Below are 15,184 nucleotides of genomic sequence, written 5' to 3' on the forward strand. Positions count from 1 at the left end.
GCCGACTCCTCCCCCCGCCGACTCCTCCCCCCCGCCGACCTCCCCCCCCCGCCGACTCCTCCCCCCCGCCGACTCCTCCCCCCCGACTCCTCCCCCGCCGACTCCTCCCCCCGCCGACTCCTCCCCCCGCCGACTCCTCCCCCCCCCCGACTCCTCCCCCCCGCCGACTCCTCCTCCCCCCGCCGACTCCTCCCCCGCCGACTCCTCCCCCCATGCCGACTCCTCCTCCTCCGCCGACCCCCCCCCCGCCGACGACTCTCCCCCCCGCCGACTCCTTCACCCCCGCCGACTCCTCCCCCGCCGACTCCTCCCCCCCCGCCGATTCCTCCTCCCTCCGCCGACTCCTCCACCCCGCCGACGACTCCTCCCCCCGCCGACTCCTCCCCCCCGCCGACTCCTCCCCCGCCGACTCCTCCCCCCCCGCCGACTCCTCCTCCCTCCGCCGACTCCTCCACCCCCGCCGACTCCTCCCCCCGCCGACTCCTCCACCCCCGCCGACTCCTCCCCCCGCCGACTCCTCCCCCTTCCCGCCGACCCTCCTCCCCCCGCCGACTCCTCCCCCCGCCGACTCCTCCCCCCATGGCCGCTCCTCCTCCCTCCGCACGACTCCTCCCCCCCGCCGATTCCTTCCTCCCTCCCGCCGACTTCCTCCACCCCCGACGACTCCTCCCCCCTGCCGACTCCTTCACCCCCCGCCGACTCCTCTCCGCCCCCGCCGACTCCTCCTCCCCCCGCCGACTCCTCCCCCCCGCCGACTCCTTCCCCCCCGCCGACTCCTCCTCCCCCCGCCGACATCTCCCCCCGCCGACTCCTCCCCCCATGCCGACTCCTCCTCCCTCCGCCGACTCCTCCACCCCGCCGACGACTCCTCCCCCCGCCGACTCCTCCTCCCCCGCCGACACCGCCGACTCCCTCCTCCCCCGCCGGACTCCTCTCCGCGCCCCCGCCGAAGACTTCCTCCTCCCCCGCCGACTCCTCCTCCCCCCGCCGACTTCCTCCTCCCCCCGCCGACTCCTCCTTCCCCCCGCCGACTCCTCCTCCCCCCGCCGACTCCTCCTCTCCCCCCGCCGACTCCTCCTCCCCCCGCCGCCTCCTCCCCCCGCCGACTCCTCCCCCCGCCGACTCCTCCCCCCGCCGACTCCTCCCCCCGCCGACTCCTCCTCCCCCCGCCGACTCCTCCTCCCCCCGCCGACTCCTCCTCCCCCCGCCGACTCCTCCTCCCCCCGCCGACTCCTCCTCCCCCCGCCGACTCCTCCTCCCCCCGCCGACTCCTCCTCCCCCCCGCCGACTCCTCCTCCCCCCGCCGACTCCTTCACCCCCCGCCGACTCCTTCCCCCCCCGCCGACTCCTCCTCCCCCGCCGACTCCTCCTCCCCCGCCGACTCCTCCTCCCCCGCCGACTCCTCCTCCCCGCCGACTCCTCCCCCCCCGCCGACTCCTCCCCCCGCCGACTCCTCCACCCCCCGCCGACTCCTCCACCCCCCGCCGACTCCTCCACCCCCCGCCGATTCCTCCTCCCTGCCGATTCCTCCTCCCCGCCGATTCCTCCCCCCCCCCGCCGATTCCTCCTCCCCCCCCCGCCGAATCCTCCCCCCCGCCGATTCCTCCCCCCCGCCGATTCCTCCAGCCCGCCGATTCCTCCAGCCCGCCTTCTTCGCTTCACCCAACGTCGGGCACTCCACTCCCTCCAGGAATCCCTTTGTCTCCCACTCTCCTCCGCTGGCTCTGCCTTATACAAGTCCTTATAAAATTCCTCAAGCACCACGTTAACCTGCTCTAGGGTCAACACCAACTCCCCCGTCCTAACCCAAACCCGAACAGTCTCCCTCGCCGCTGCCTGCGACCCCCTTTCCCCCCGCACTCATCAACAGTCCCCCTCGCCCTTCTCAGCTGACGCACTGCTTTCCCCGCGGACAGCAGGTCAAATGTTGCCTGCAGCTCCCTCCTCTTTGCCAGGAGTCCCGGATCTGGGTCCCCGCAAACCTCCCACCTCCAAACTCTTTGCTATCAACCGTTGCCGTTCCTCCCTAGTTTGTGAAAAAAAGGGACTTTCCTGATGACTTTGATCTGCTTCAGATTCTGTTTATTGGATTATTCAGCATTTAAATATTTGATAAGAGACTTGGCAAAGTTGTAAAATGTGACATGGAGTTGGAGTCGGGAACTGATAACAACTGTTGTAACAGTTTTATCTAAAAACAAAATCTTTCCAAGTTCTGAGTTGAATGAATCATCAACTTTCCAACGAACTGGCTTGAGGGTGGGGGCTGAGTCTGTGTCACTTTTACACTGAATTCAGTCAATTGCAGATTGGTGTTGGAGGTGATGGAGCTTGTGAAAGTCTGTGTTTGTGAGGCAGTCTGGTCAATATTCAAATGAGTATAATAATGATACAAACCCCATAATGATCTCTGCAGGTTTGAGTCCAGGTTTTGTGTATTTTATTTTGGGTCAGTGTTGATCTGCACAGGCTGCAGGAAGTGATGTCAGCTTGGAAGCTGCAAAAAGACAGATTTTGCTGATTTGAAACTGAGGAATTTTGGGAGTGAGAAAAGTCATTTTGAGTTTATCCATTTTGCTGCTTTGATCGCCACCCAGAACAGAGACTTGCTCCCCAGGTTTGCCCATAATTTTAACTGGTGCTTAATGAGCCTGGTCAGAGGGATTGGTGAGAGTGGGGGTGTTTGTCACTGGGGGATTGGTGAGGGTTTGGGGTGGGGGGTTAATGGGAGAGGGCAGGTCGGTCGCCAATGGATTTTGAAGGTTTCTGGCGCCATCCTGTGGACAGAGCTTGCTGATCAGACCATTACCCAAAATCATTTCAAAACCAAATCCTGGATAACATGGCAATTCTTGATGAAAAGTTTGAAACATTTTATCTGTTTCTCTCTCCACCAGTGTTGCCTGACCAGATGCCAATCCTTTCAGTGTCAGTCAGTCTCTGCCCTATTCTGCTTTTTGCCTCCCCCACATTTCACGACAGTAAGTAACATTCGCAATGAACAAGTAATGACCATTTACAACAAGGGATAATTTAACCAACTTCCCTTGACATTCACGTTACCGTCACTGAATCTCTTACGATCAACATCCTTATCATTAACCACAAACTGAACTGGACTAGTCATATACATTTCCCCACTACCGAATTCAGGCTAATTGGCCTATAATTCCCTGTTTTCTCTCTCTCTCCCTTGGTAAGTAGGAATGTTAGCCTCCCTGGTGCTAGGGTCAAGGATGTCTCGGAGCGGGTACAGGATATTCTGGAGGGGGAGGGTGAACAGCCAGTGGTCACTGCGGTACACATCGGTACAAACGACATAGGTAAAAAATGGGATGAGGTCCTAAAAGCAGAATACAGGGAGCTGGGAAGGAAGTTAAGAAACTGGACCTCGAAGGTAGTGATCTCAGGATTACTACCGTTGGCACATGCTCGTCAGAGTAGAAATGACAGGATATATCGGATGAATACGTGGCTGAAGAGATGGTGTCAGGGGGAGGGTTTCAGATTCCTGGGGCATTGGGACCGGTTCTAGGGGAGGTGGGACCTGTACAAACTGGAAGGGTTACATCTGGGCAGGACTGGAACTGATGTCCGAGGGGGGCTATTTGCTAGAGCAAATAGGGTTGGGGTTGGGGAGGGCTTAAAATAATCTGCCAGGGGGATGGGAACCTGTGCAAGGAGTCAGAGAAAGAGGGAGCAAGGACAAAAGCAAAAGGTAGAAAAGTAAATAAGGAAAGGGATAGGTGGAGAAACCAAGGACAAAATTCAAACAGGGCAGTAGAGAAAAATATTGGGGGCAAGACAAACATTGTGAAAAAGACAAACTTAAAGGTTCTGTGCCTTAATGCATGGAGCATTTGCAATAAAGTGGATGGACTAATCGCGCAGATAGATATAAATGGGTCTGATATAATTGGGATTACGGAGACATGGCTGCAGGGTGGCCAGGGATGGGAACTGAATGTCCCAGGGTTCTCAGTATTTAGGAAGGACAGGCATAAAAGAAAAGGTGGCAGTGTGGCACTGCTGGTTAAAGAGGAAATTAACACAATAGTGAGAAAGGATATTAGCTCTGACAATGTGGACTCTGTATGGGTAGAGTTGAGAAATACCAAGGGACAAAAAACATTAGTGGGTGTCATACATAGACCCCCAAACTGCAGTGGTGAGCTTGGGAATGGCATTAAACAAGAAATTAGAGATGCATGTAATAAGGGAATATCGGTGATTTTAATCTTCACATAGATTGGGCAAATCAAATTAGCCACAATGCCGTAGAGGAGGAATTCCTGGAGTGTATACCGGATGGTTTTCTTGACCAATATGTGGAGGAACCAACGAGAGAGCAGGCCATCTTAGACTGGGTACTGTGTAATGAGAAGGGAATCATTGCCAATCTGGCTGTACGAGACCCCTTGGGGATGAGCGACCATAACATGATAGAATTTTTTATCAAGATGGAGAGTGAAGTAGTTGATTCGGAGACTAGGGTGCTGAATCTTAATAAAGGGAACTATGAAGATATGAGGTGTGAGTTGGCCTTGATAAATTGGGGAGTGTTACTTAAAGGGATGACAGTGGATAGACAATGGCAAACATTCAAGGAACACATGGGGGAACTACAGCAACTGTTCATTTCTGTCTGGCACAAAAGTAAGAGGGCCAATCCATGGCTTACAAAGGAAATTAGAAATCATAACCGATCCAAGTATGAAGCATACAGGTTGACCAAGAAAAATAATAGGTCTAACGATTGGGAGAAGTTTAGAATTCAGCAAAGAAGGACGAAGGGATTGATTAAGAAGGGGAAAGTATAGTATGAAAGGAAGCTGACAGGGAACATTTTTGGCACTAAGAGTTTCTATAGATATGTGAAGAGAAAGAGATTGGTAAAGAGAAAGGTAGGCCCCCTACAGACAGAAACAGGGGAATGCATAATAAGGGACAAAGAAATGGTTACGCAATTGAAAAGCTTTGACAGAGTCATCGGACTCGAAACGTTAGCTCTTTTCTCTCCCTACAGATGCTGCCAGACTTGCTGAGATTTTCCAGCATTTTCCCTTTCGTCGCAGTAGAGAAATGGTGCTGGGAAAATTGATGGGATTGAAGGCGGATAAATCCCCAGGGCCTGAGAATCTGCATCCCAGAGTGCTTAAGGAGGTGGCTCTGGAAATAGTGGATGCATTGGTGGTCCTCTTCCGGGATTCTATAGACTCTGGACCAGTTCCTGCAGATTGGAGGGTAGCTCACTTCACTCTGATATTCAAAAAGGGAGGTAGAGAGAAAGCGGGGAATTATAGACCAGTAAGCCTAACATCAGTAGTGGGGAAAATTCTTGAACCCATTATCAAGGATTTTACAGCGGAACATTTAGAAAGCAGTGGCAGGATCAGTCAGAGTCAGCATGGATTTATGAAGAGAAAATCATGCTTGACAAATTTGTTGGAATTCTTTGAAGATGTAACCAGTACAGTTGACAAGGGGGAGCCAGTCGATGTGGTATATTTGGACTTTCAGAAGGCGTTTGGCAAAGTCCCGCATAAGAGATTATTGTGCAAAATTAAAGCAGATGGGATTGGAGGAAATGTATTGAGATGGATAGAAAACTGGTTGGCCGAGAGGAAACAGAGTCGGGATTAATGGGTAATTTTCAAATTGGCAGGCAGTAACCAGTGGGGTACCACAGGGATCGGTGCTGGGACCCCAGCTATTCACAATATATATTAATGATTTGGATGAGGGAACAAAATGTAACATCTCAAAGTTTGCAGATGATACCAAGTTAGGTGGGAGGGTGAATTGTGACGAGGATGCAGGGATCCTACAGCAAGATCTGGACAGGTTGGGCGAGTGGGTAAATCAATGGCAGATGCAGTATAATTTGGATAAGTGTGAGGTTATTCACTTTGGAAGCAAAAACAGGAAGGCAGATTACTACCTGAATGGTTGTAAATTGGGAGAGGGGAGTGTGCAGCGGGACCTGGGTGTCCTTGTGCACCATTTGCTGAAGGTAAGCATGCAGGTGCAGCAGGCGGTAAAGAAAGCTAATGGTATGTTGGCCTTCATTGCGAGAGGTTTCGGGTACAGGAGCAGGGATGTGTTGCTGCAATTATACAGGGCCTTGGTGAGGCCACACCTGGAGTATTGTGGGCAGTTTTGGTCTCCTTCTCTGAGGAAGGATGTTCTTGCTCTCGAGGGAGAGCAGCGAAGGTTTACCAGACTGATTCCAGGGATGACGGGACTATCATATGAGAAGAGATTGACGAGGTTGGGATTGTTTTCGCTGGAGTTCAGAAGAATGAGGGGTGATCTCATAGAGACTTATAAAATTCTAGTGGGACTAGACAGGGTAGATGCAGGGAAGATGTTACCAATGATGGGTGTGTCCAGAACCAGGGGTCACAGTCTGAGAATTCAGAGAGAAGCAGACATTTCTTCAGTCAAGAGTGGTGAGCCTGTGGAATTCATTACCACAGGAAGTAGTTGATGCTAAGGTGACTAGATACAGAACTTGGGGAGAATGGGATCAAAGGTTATAAGACTATAAGACAAAGGAGCAGAATTAGGCCACTCGGCCCATCGAGTCTTCTCCGCCATTCAATTATCGCTGATATTTTTCTTATCCCCATTCTCCTGCCTTCTCCCCATAACCCCTGACCTCCATATTGGTCAAAAACCTATCTATCTCTGTCTTAAAGACACTCAGTTATTTGGACTCCACAGCCTTCTGCGGCAAAGAGTTCCACAGATTCACCACCCTCTGGCTGAAGAAATTCCTCCTCATCTCTGTTTTTAAAAATAAATTTAGAGTACCCAATTCATTTTTTCCAATTAAGGGGCAATTTAGCATGGCCAATCCACCTACCCTGCACATCTTTTCGGTTGTGGGGGCGAAACCCACGCAGACACGGGGAGAATGTGCAAACTCCACACGGACAGTGACCCAGAGCCGGAATTGAACCTGGAACCTCAGCACCGTGAGGCAGGAGGGCTAACCCACTGCGCCACCATGCTGCCTCTCATCTCTGTTATAAAGGATCGTCCCTTTAGTCTGGGATTGTGTCCTCTGCTTCTAGTTTTTCCTACAAGTAGAAACATCCTCTCCACGTCCACTCTATCCAGGCCTCGCAGTATCCTGTAAGTTTCAATAAGATCCCCCCTCATCCTTCTAAACTCCCAACGAGTACAGACCCAGAGTCCTCAACCTTTCTTAATATGACAAGCTCTTCATTCCAGGAATCATTCTTCTGAACCTCCTCTGGACCCTTTCCAAGGCCAGCAGATCCTTCCTTAGATAAGGGCCCAAAATTGTTCACAAAACTCCAAATGGGGTCTGACCAAAGCCTTATATAGCCTCAGAAGTACATCCCTGGTCTTGTATTCTAGCCCTCTCGACATGAATGCTAACATTGCATTTGCCTTCCTAACTGCCAACTGAACCTGCACATTAACCTTAAGAGAATCGTGAACAAGGACTCCTAAGTCCCTTTGGGCTTCTGATTTCCTGAGCATCTTCCCATTTAGAAAATAGTCTCTGCCTCCATTCCTCCTTCCAAAGTGCATAACTTCACACTTTCCACATTGTATTCCATCTGCCATTTCTTTGCCCACTTGGGGAGAAAGCAGGTTTAGGCTATTGAGTTTGATGATCAGCCATGATGGTGATGAATGGCAGAAAAGGCCTCCTCCTATTCCTATCTTCTATGTATCTATGTAAGATCTGTCACAGGGAAAGTGCCAGAATCCATTATTAAGGAGTTTATAAAAGGATACTTCTAAAATTGCCATGGGGTCAATCAGATTCCTCATGGCTTTTTGGAAGTGAAATCTTATTTAACTAATCTTTTTCATGAAGTAACATTTAAGGTGGATATAGGAGAACCTGTAGATGTGTTGGATAGCAATTCCCAAAAGGCTTACAGCGCCATGTCAAAGGCTACTTTACAATATGAGAGCTCAGGGTGTGGAGGTGGGTAACACATTGGCACGGATAAATGATTGATTAGCTCTTAGTCAGTGGTGACATGGATAAATGATTGATTAGTTATTAGAAATCAGAGTAGATGTAAATGGATATTTTTCAGATTGGCGAACTATAACTTGTGGAGTGCCGCTGGAATCAGTTCTGGGTCCTCAACTGTTTACAATTTATATCAATGGGTTGGACGAAAGGAGGAAATATATGGCAGCTAAATTAGCCAATGATATGAGGATAAGTGGGAAAGTAAGTTATCAAGAGGAAATGAGATGAAAATCGCTTACTGTCACAAGTAGGCTTCAAATGAAGTTACTGTGAAAAGCCCCTAGTCGCCACATTCCGGCGTCTATTATGGGAGGCCGGTACGGGAATTGAACCGTGCTGCTGGCCTGCCTAGGTCTGCTTTAAAAGCCAGCTATTTAGCCCTGTGCTAAACCAGCCCCTAGAGATGGAGGAGATTAGAGAGTCTGCAAAGGGATATAGACAGGCTAACTGAGTGGCAAAGATCTGGCAAATGGAAATGTGGGAAAATGTGAAGTTGGCCACTCTGGCAGGAAGAATAGAAAAGCAGAATTCAATTGAAATGGAGAGATTACAGAACATAGTGCTACAGAGGGATCTGGGTGTCCTGTGAATCACAAAGTCAGTCTGCAGGTACAGCAAATGATTAAGAAGGCAAGTGGAATTTTGGCATTTATTGCAAGAGGAATGGAATATAAAAGTGGGGACGTTTCACTGTATCGGGCCCTGGTGAGACCACATCTACAATACTGTGCACAGTTTTGGACTCCTCATTTGAAAAAGATATAGGACTTGAATTAACTGGGGAAAAAAATCTATGTCCGGTTTCGGGTGCATTTAACGGCTGCAGAAATGGCTCGCTATTAAATGGCACTTTGCCAGGTTTATTTGGCAGAGGGAGTTTCTCTCCTCTGAGGCTGCATTTAGAGTCATTTCCTCCCCAGCAGAAAAAGGCTACTCGGCATCACTTTGTCTGACTGTCACTCCCCCCACCCCCCCCCCCCCCCCCTCCTCCCCCTGTTTTAGACCCAGCCCCCCTCCACCCAGTAAGGCCCCATGGTACCCTGGCATTGCCCCTGCAAAGCTGGCAGTGCCTGGGTGCCAGAGGGAGTGCCAAGGCGCCCTGTCCTAGGGGCATTCTAATGGCCTTCGCGATCTCCCCCGGGTGACATTCCAGCTGGTCCATGTTTGTGGAAACAAGTACAAAATGACACCCTGTCGAGGATCGGGAGAATCCTGTGAACGTATATTTAAATGAGCCATGTTGATCTGGATCCCGCCCAGCGAGGGACGTCTCAGACCCACACCAGGCTGGGCACACCAGGATGGGCACACCAGGCAAGGGGCTGGTTTAGCACACTGGGCTAAATCGCTGGCTTTGAAAGCAGACCCAGGCAGGCCAGCAGCACGGTTCAATTCCCGCACCAGCCTCCCCGAACAGGCGCCGGAATGTGGCGACTAGGGGCTTTTCACAGTAACTTCATTGAAGCCTACTCGTGACAATAAGCGATTTTCATCTTTTTCATCTTAAGGCTGCTAAATCGCACCAAAACACTTTAGAAGTAGTTCAGAGAAGGTTCTCTTGACTCATTCCTGGGATGAAGGGCTTCTCGTCCAAAGAAATGTTAAGCAGTTTGGGCCTGGGTATCCATTTAGTTGTGAAGAATGAGAGGTGATCTTCTTGAAACATAAGACCCTGGGGGGATTTGACTGGGTAGATGTTGCCTCTTGTTAGGGCTGGTATAGCTCAGTGGGCTAGACAGCTGGTTAATGATGCAGAACAAGGCTGGCAGCGCGGGTTCAATTCCCATACCAGCTTACCCGAACAGGTGCTGGAATGTGGCAACCAGGTAACTTCATACTTGTGACAATAAAAGGTGAAAAAAATTCCAGAACTTGGTTTCCGATGGCGGCCATGGAGTAAACGGTCGCACATTCAGCAGCTCTCCCCCTTAATGGTGTTTAAGCCCGATATTTCAGAAAATTTCTCAACATAAGTTGATTGATGGGAGAGGAAAAGGTGATCCTCAATTTATGGAATTGTGTCCAAATAAGAGTCGAAAAGGAGAAACCAAAAGGTGAGTGAAAGCAGGAATCAGAGGTCATCGATCTCAATGGTAACGAGACAAAGCGTGTCCACGCCAGCTCACTGGCCGATGGAGCAATGGGTCGAGTACCTGGATGGGAAGTTCACCCGGCATCGCAAGGAGTGTACAGAAGATGTAACCCAGGCGATAGACTCGATTAAGGAGGTGGTTGACCGGGTGGTTGATGACCCAGGGACAGGAGATTCTAAAGCTGCAGGAGCTGGCGACTGAATGAGAGGAGGAGTCCACTGTAGTGGCTTTGGAAATTAACATACTACAGGCCAGACAGAAACGACTGCTTGATAAAGTGGAGGACTTGGAAAACCAGTTTCGCAGGCAAAATATCCGAATCGTCGGGCTGCCAGAGGGGAGGAGGGATCAGATGCGGGAGCGGATGTGGGGAAGATGTTGCAGGAGAATTTCAGTAAAGTGTTTGATAAGGTTCCCCACGGTCGGCTATTGCAGAAAATACGGAGGCTGGGGATTGAGGGTGATTTAGAGATGTGGATCAGAAATTGGCTAGTTGAAAGAAGACAGAGAGTGGTAGGTTGATGGCAAATGTTCAGAATGGAGTTCAGTTACGAGTGGCGTACCACAAGGATCTGTTCTGGGGCCATTGCTGTTTGTCATTTTTATAAATGACCTAGAGGAGGGCACAGAAGGTTGGGTGAATAAATTTTCAGACGACACTAAAGTCGGTGGAGTTGTAGACAGTGTGGAAGGATGTTGCAGGTTACAGAGGGACATAGATAAGCTGCAGAGCTGGGCTGAGAGGTGGCAAATGGAGTTTAATGTAGAGAAGTGTGAGGTGATTCACTTTGGAAAGAATAACAGGAATGCGGAATATTTGGCTCATGGTAAAATTCTTGGTAGTGTGGATGAGCAGAGGGATCTCGGTGTCCATGTACATAGATCCCTGAAAGTTGCCATCCAGGTTGATAGGGTTGTGAAGAAGGCCTATGGTGTGTTGGCCTTTATTGGTAGAGGGATTGAGTTCCGGAGCCATGAGGTCATGTTGCAGCTGTACAAAACTCTGGTACGGCCGCATTTGGAGTATTGCGTACAGTTCTGGTCGCCTCATTATAGGAAGGACGTGGAAGCTTTGGAACGGGTGCAGAGGAGATTTACCAGGATGTTGCCTGATATGGAGGGAAATTCTTATGAGGAAAGGCTGATGGACTTGAGGTTGTTTTCGTTAGAGAGAAGAAGGTTAAGAGGTGACTTAATAGAGGCATACAAAATGATCAGAGGGTTAGATAGGGTGGACAGTGAGAGCCTTCTCCCGCGGATGGAGGTGGCTAGCACGAGGGGACATAGCCTTAAATTGAGGGGTAATAGATATAGGACAGACGTCAGAGGTAGGTTTTTTACGCAAAGAGTGGTGAGGCCGTGGAATGCCCTACCTGCAACAGTAGTGAACACGCCAACATTGAGGGCATTTAAAAGTTTATTGGATAAGCATATGGATGATAAGGGCATAGTGTAGGTTAGATGGCCTTTAGTTTTGACTTCCCATGTCGGTGCAACATCGTGGGCCGAAGGGCCTGTACTGCGCTGTATCGTTCTATGTTCTATGGTCGGGGCCGATGTGTTTGACAAGCAGCTGGAGGTGGACAGGGTGCACAGGCTGCTTGTACATAAGCCCCAGTGTCGTGAGCCCCCGAGGGCCATGGTGGTGAGGCTACATCGATTCCTCGACAAGGAGCGTATCATGAAGTGGGCCAGGCAGACAAAACGGTACATGTGGGAAGAATCAGAGATCCGTGTGTACCAAGACTGGGGACCAGAACTCACAAAGAGGAAAGCAAGTTTCAACAAAGTTAAGGCGGCCCTGTTTGAGAAAGACATTAAATTTGGACTGTTGTACCCGGCGCGTCCTTGGGTGGCCTCCGAGAACCGGGAGCTGTACTTCAATTCTCCGGAAGAGGTGGTTACTTTCATGAAAGACAATAATCTGGCTTAAGGACTCTTAAATTCTAACTGTGGTGGGCTGAGTTTGAGGGACAGGATGGAGTGGCGGGGAGGAGAGAAACATGGTTCTGTGTTCTGCTTTGTCTTGTTTAAAATTTCAGTCTTTTAATTCTGTGAGTAAAGTTGCGATATTTGGGGAAAAAAAGGGTTTGGGTGTTTTATTTAAAAGAAAAAAATGTTTTTCTCTCTTTTCTTTTCTCATCTTGTGTAATTTGATTTTGATTTAGATGGTTGTCCTGGAGATAATTGGGGAGGATCAGACGGGATTTGTAAAGGGCAGGCACCTGACATCCAACATTTGACGGCTTCTTAATGTAATTATGATGCCAATGGAGGGGCCCGAGGCTGAGGTGGTAGTTGCCATGGACGCGGAGAAGGCTTTCGACCGAGTGGAGTAGAAGTATCTATGGGATATTTTAGGCAGGTTTGGGTTTGGGCAGGGATTTGTAGAGTGGGTATCAGGCCCCGGTGGCAAATGTAAGAACTAACCGAGCTTGGTCGGAATACTTTAGTCTTTGTCGGGGGACAAGGCAGGGATGCCCGCTCTCCCCATTACTGTTTGCCATGGCCATAGAATCCTTAGCAATGGCTCTGAGAGCAGCGAATACCTGGAGGGGAATAGTGAGAGGGGGGGTTGGAGCACAGGGTCTCTCACTATGCGGATGATTTGTTGCTTTATATCACGGACCCGGTGGAGGGGATGATTGAAATCATGGAGGTATTAGGAGAATTTGGGCGATTTTCAGGCTATACGTTAAATATAGGAAAGAGCGAGATGTTCGTGATTCAGGCACGGGGGCAGGAAAGGAGGCTGAAGGAGTTACCATTTAAAGTGGTTGGGAAGAGTTTTAGGTATTTCGGGATTAAAGTGGCCAAGGATTGGGGGCAGCTTCACAAGTTAAATTTGGGCAAAGCAGTGGATCAAATGAGAAGGGATTTTTGTAGATGGGACATGCTCCCACTGACGCTGGCGGGGAGGGTTCAGACGGTGAAGGTGACGGCCCTTCCGAGGCTGCTTTTCTTTTTTCAGTGTCTCCCAATTTTTGTCCGAAAGGCTTTTTTCAGAAGTATGAATGTGGCGATATCGAGGTTTATATGGGTGGGTAAAACCCCGAGAGTAAAGAGGGTACTCCTGGAACGGGCCCGCGGGGAAGGGGGATTGGCTCTCCTGAGCTTTATTAACTATTATTGGGCTGTCAATATATCGATGGTCAGGAAGTGGGTAGTGGGGGAGGGGTCGGTCTGGGAGCGGATGGAGACAGCATCCTGCAAAGGTACGAGTCTGGAGGCTTTACTGACGGCACCCTGCCGTTCTCGCCAGCTCGGTACTCCACAAGTCCTGTGGTGGTGGCAGCCCTGAGGGTGTGGGGGCAATAGAGGCAGCATATGAGACTGGAGGGGGCGTCAGTGTGGTCGCCGATCTGTGACAATAAACGGTTTGTCCCAGGGAGCTGGATGGGGGCTTTAAGGTCTGGCAGCGGGCGGGGATTGAGAGGTTTTGGGATCTATTCATCCAGGAGGGCTTCCAACCCGTGGAGATATTAGAGGAGGAGTTTGATTTGCCAGGTGGGAACGTGTTTCGATATCTTCAAGTGCAGGACTTTGTACGGAGAGAGATCCCAAGCTTTCCCCGCCTCCCCCTGAGGGGACTACAGGATAAAGTGCTGTCAAAAACAGGGATTGGAGGTGGGAAGGTTTCGGACATATACAGGGAATTGTTACAGTGGGAAGGGGGAAGAGGAGCTAGGAGGGGAGCTGGAAACTGAACTGTGGGGAAAAAGTCTTGAAAAGGGTAAATGCACCTTTGTCCTGTGCTAGACTCAGCTTGATTCAGTTCAAGGTAGCCCACAGGGCCCACATAACGGTAGCTCGGATGAGTAGGTTCTTTGAGGAGGTGGAGGACAGATGTGGGCGGTGTGGGGGTAGCCCGGCCAATCATGGTCATATGTTTTGGGCATGTCCGAAACTGAGGGAATTCTGGCAGGGATTTGCAGATGTTATGTCGGAAGTCCAGAATTAGCAATGTTTGGGGTGTCGGAAGATCCGGGGGCAAGGGGGGGGGGGGGTGGAGGATGGCCGATGTTCTGGCCTTCTCCTCCCTGGTGGCCCGGAGACGGATCTTGCTGAGATGGAGGGACCCGGAGCCCCCGGAATCAGGACTGTGGATCAGCGATATGGTCGGGTTTCTCAGTCTGGAAAAAAATTAAGTTCTCTCTGAGAGGATCAATACAGGGATTCGCCCGGATTGGTGGCCTTTCATCGATTTCTTTAACAAAAACTGAACGTCAGCAGCAAGGGGAGAAAGGGAAAAAGGCGAGGGGAGGAAAATGGGAGGCATGGTGATGTTAAATAAGGTCAGGGAATTTAGTATACGGGTAAATGCTTCAATAAAATATTTAAAAACATTTTTTTTTAAATACCAGAACTTGGGGAATTAGCGGAAGAATAAGAGGTTTCCTTTTTAAGACCGAGATGAGGAGATTTTTTTTTCTCAGAGGATGCTTGAAGTATGAAATTCTTCAGAAGGTATTAGAGGTGGGTCATTGAATCTACTCAAAGCTGACTTTGACAGACTTTTGACCTGTGTTATGGGGAGAGACAGGAGAGTCGAGTGGAGGTCGCAACCAGATCAACCGTGATCTTATTGAATGGCGGAGCGGGTTTGAAGGGCCGAATGGCCTCCTGCTCCTAACATTGCCTCCCTTCCATCCGCAGTGCACAGCCGCAGCCGTGTGTACCATCTACAACTCAGTGAGACTCCTTCCAAGCTCTCTTAACCCTCTTAAGGTGGCACGGTAACACAGTGGTTAGCACTGTTGCTTCAGGGCCCCAGGTTCGATTCTTGGCTTGGGTCACAAGTCCCGAAAGACGTGCTGTTAGGTGAATCGGACATTCTGAATTCTCCTTCTGTGTACCCGAACAGGCGCCGGAGTGTGGCAACCAGGGAATACTCACAGTAACTTTGTTTCAGTGTTAATGAAAGCCTACTTGTGACACTAATAAAGATTATCACCTTGAAGGGGACAAGGGCAGCAAATACCTGGGAACCCCATCACCTGGAGATTCCCCTCCAAGTCACTCCCATCCTGACTTGGAAATATATCGCCGATCATGGAGCAAAATA

At 50.4% G+C, this 15,184-nt stretch overlaps 1 protein-coding gene across 1 annotated transcript in view; it reads left to right on the forward strand.

The window, feature by feature from the left end:
- Positions 1–15,184, forward strand: part of LOC119954042 (out at first protein homolog) — a 42,639-nt gene that overhangs the window by 8,719 nt on the left and 18,736 nt on the right. The window lies entirely within an intron of this gene.

The sequence above is a fragment of the Scyliorhinus canicula genome, chromosome 19 (genome assembly GCF_902713615.1).
Source record: "Scyliorhinus canicula chromosome 19, sScyCan1.1, whole genome shotgun sequence".
NCBI classification, from domain to species: Eukaryota; Metazoa; Chordata; class Chondrichthyes; order Carcharhiniformes; family Scyliorhinidae; genus Scyliorhinus; species Scyliorhinus canicula.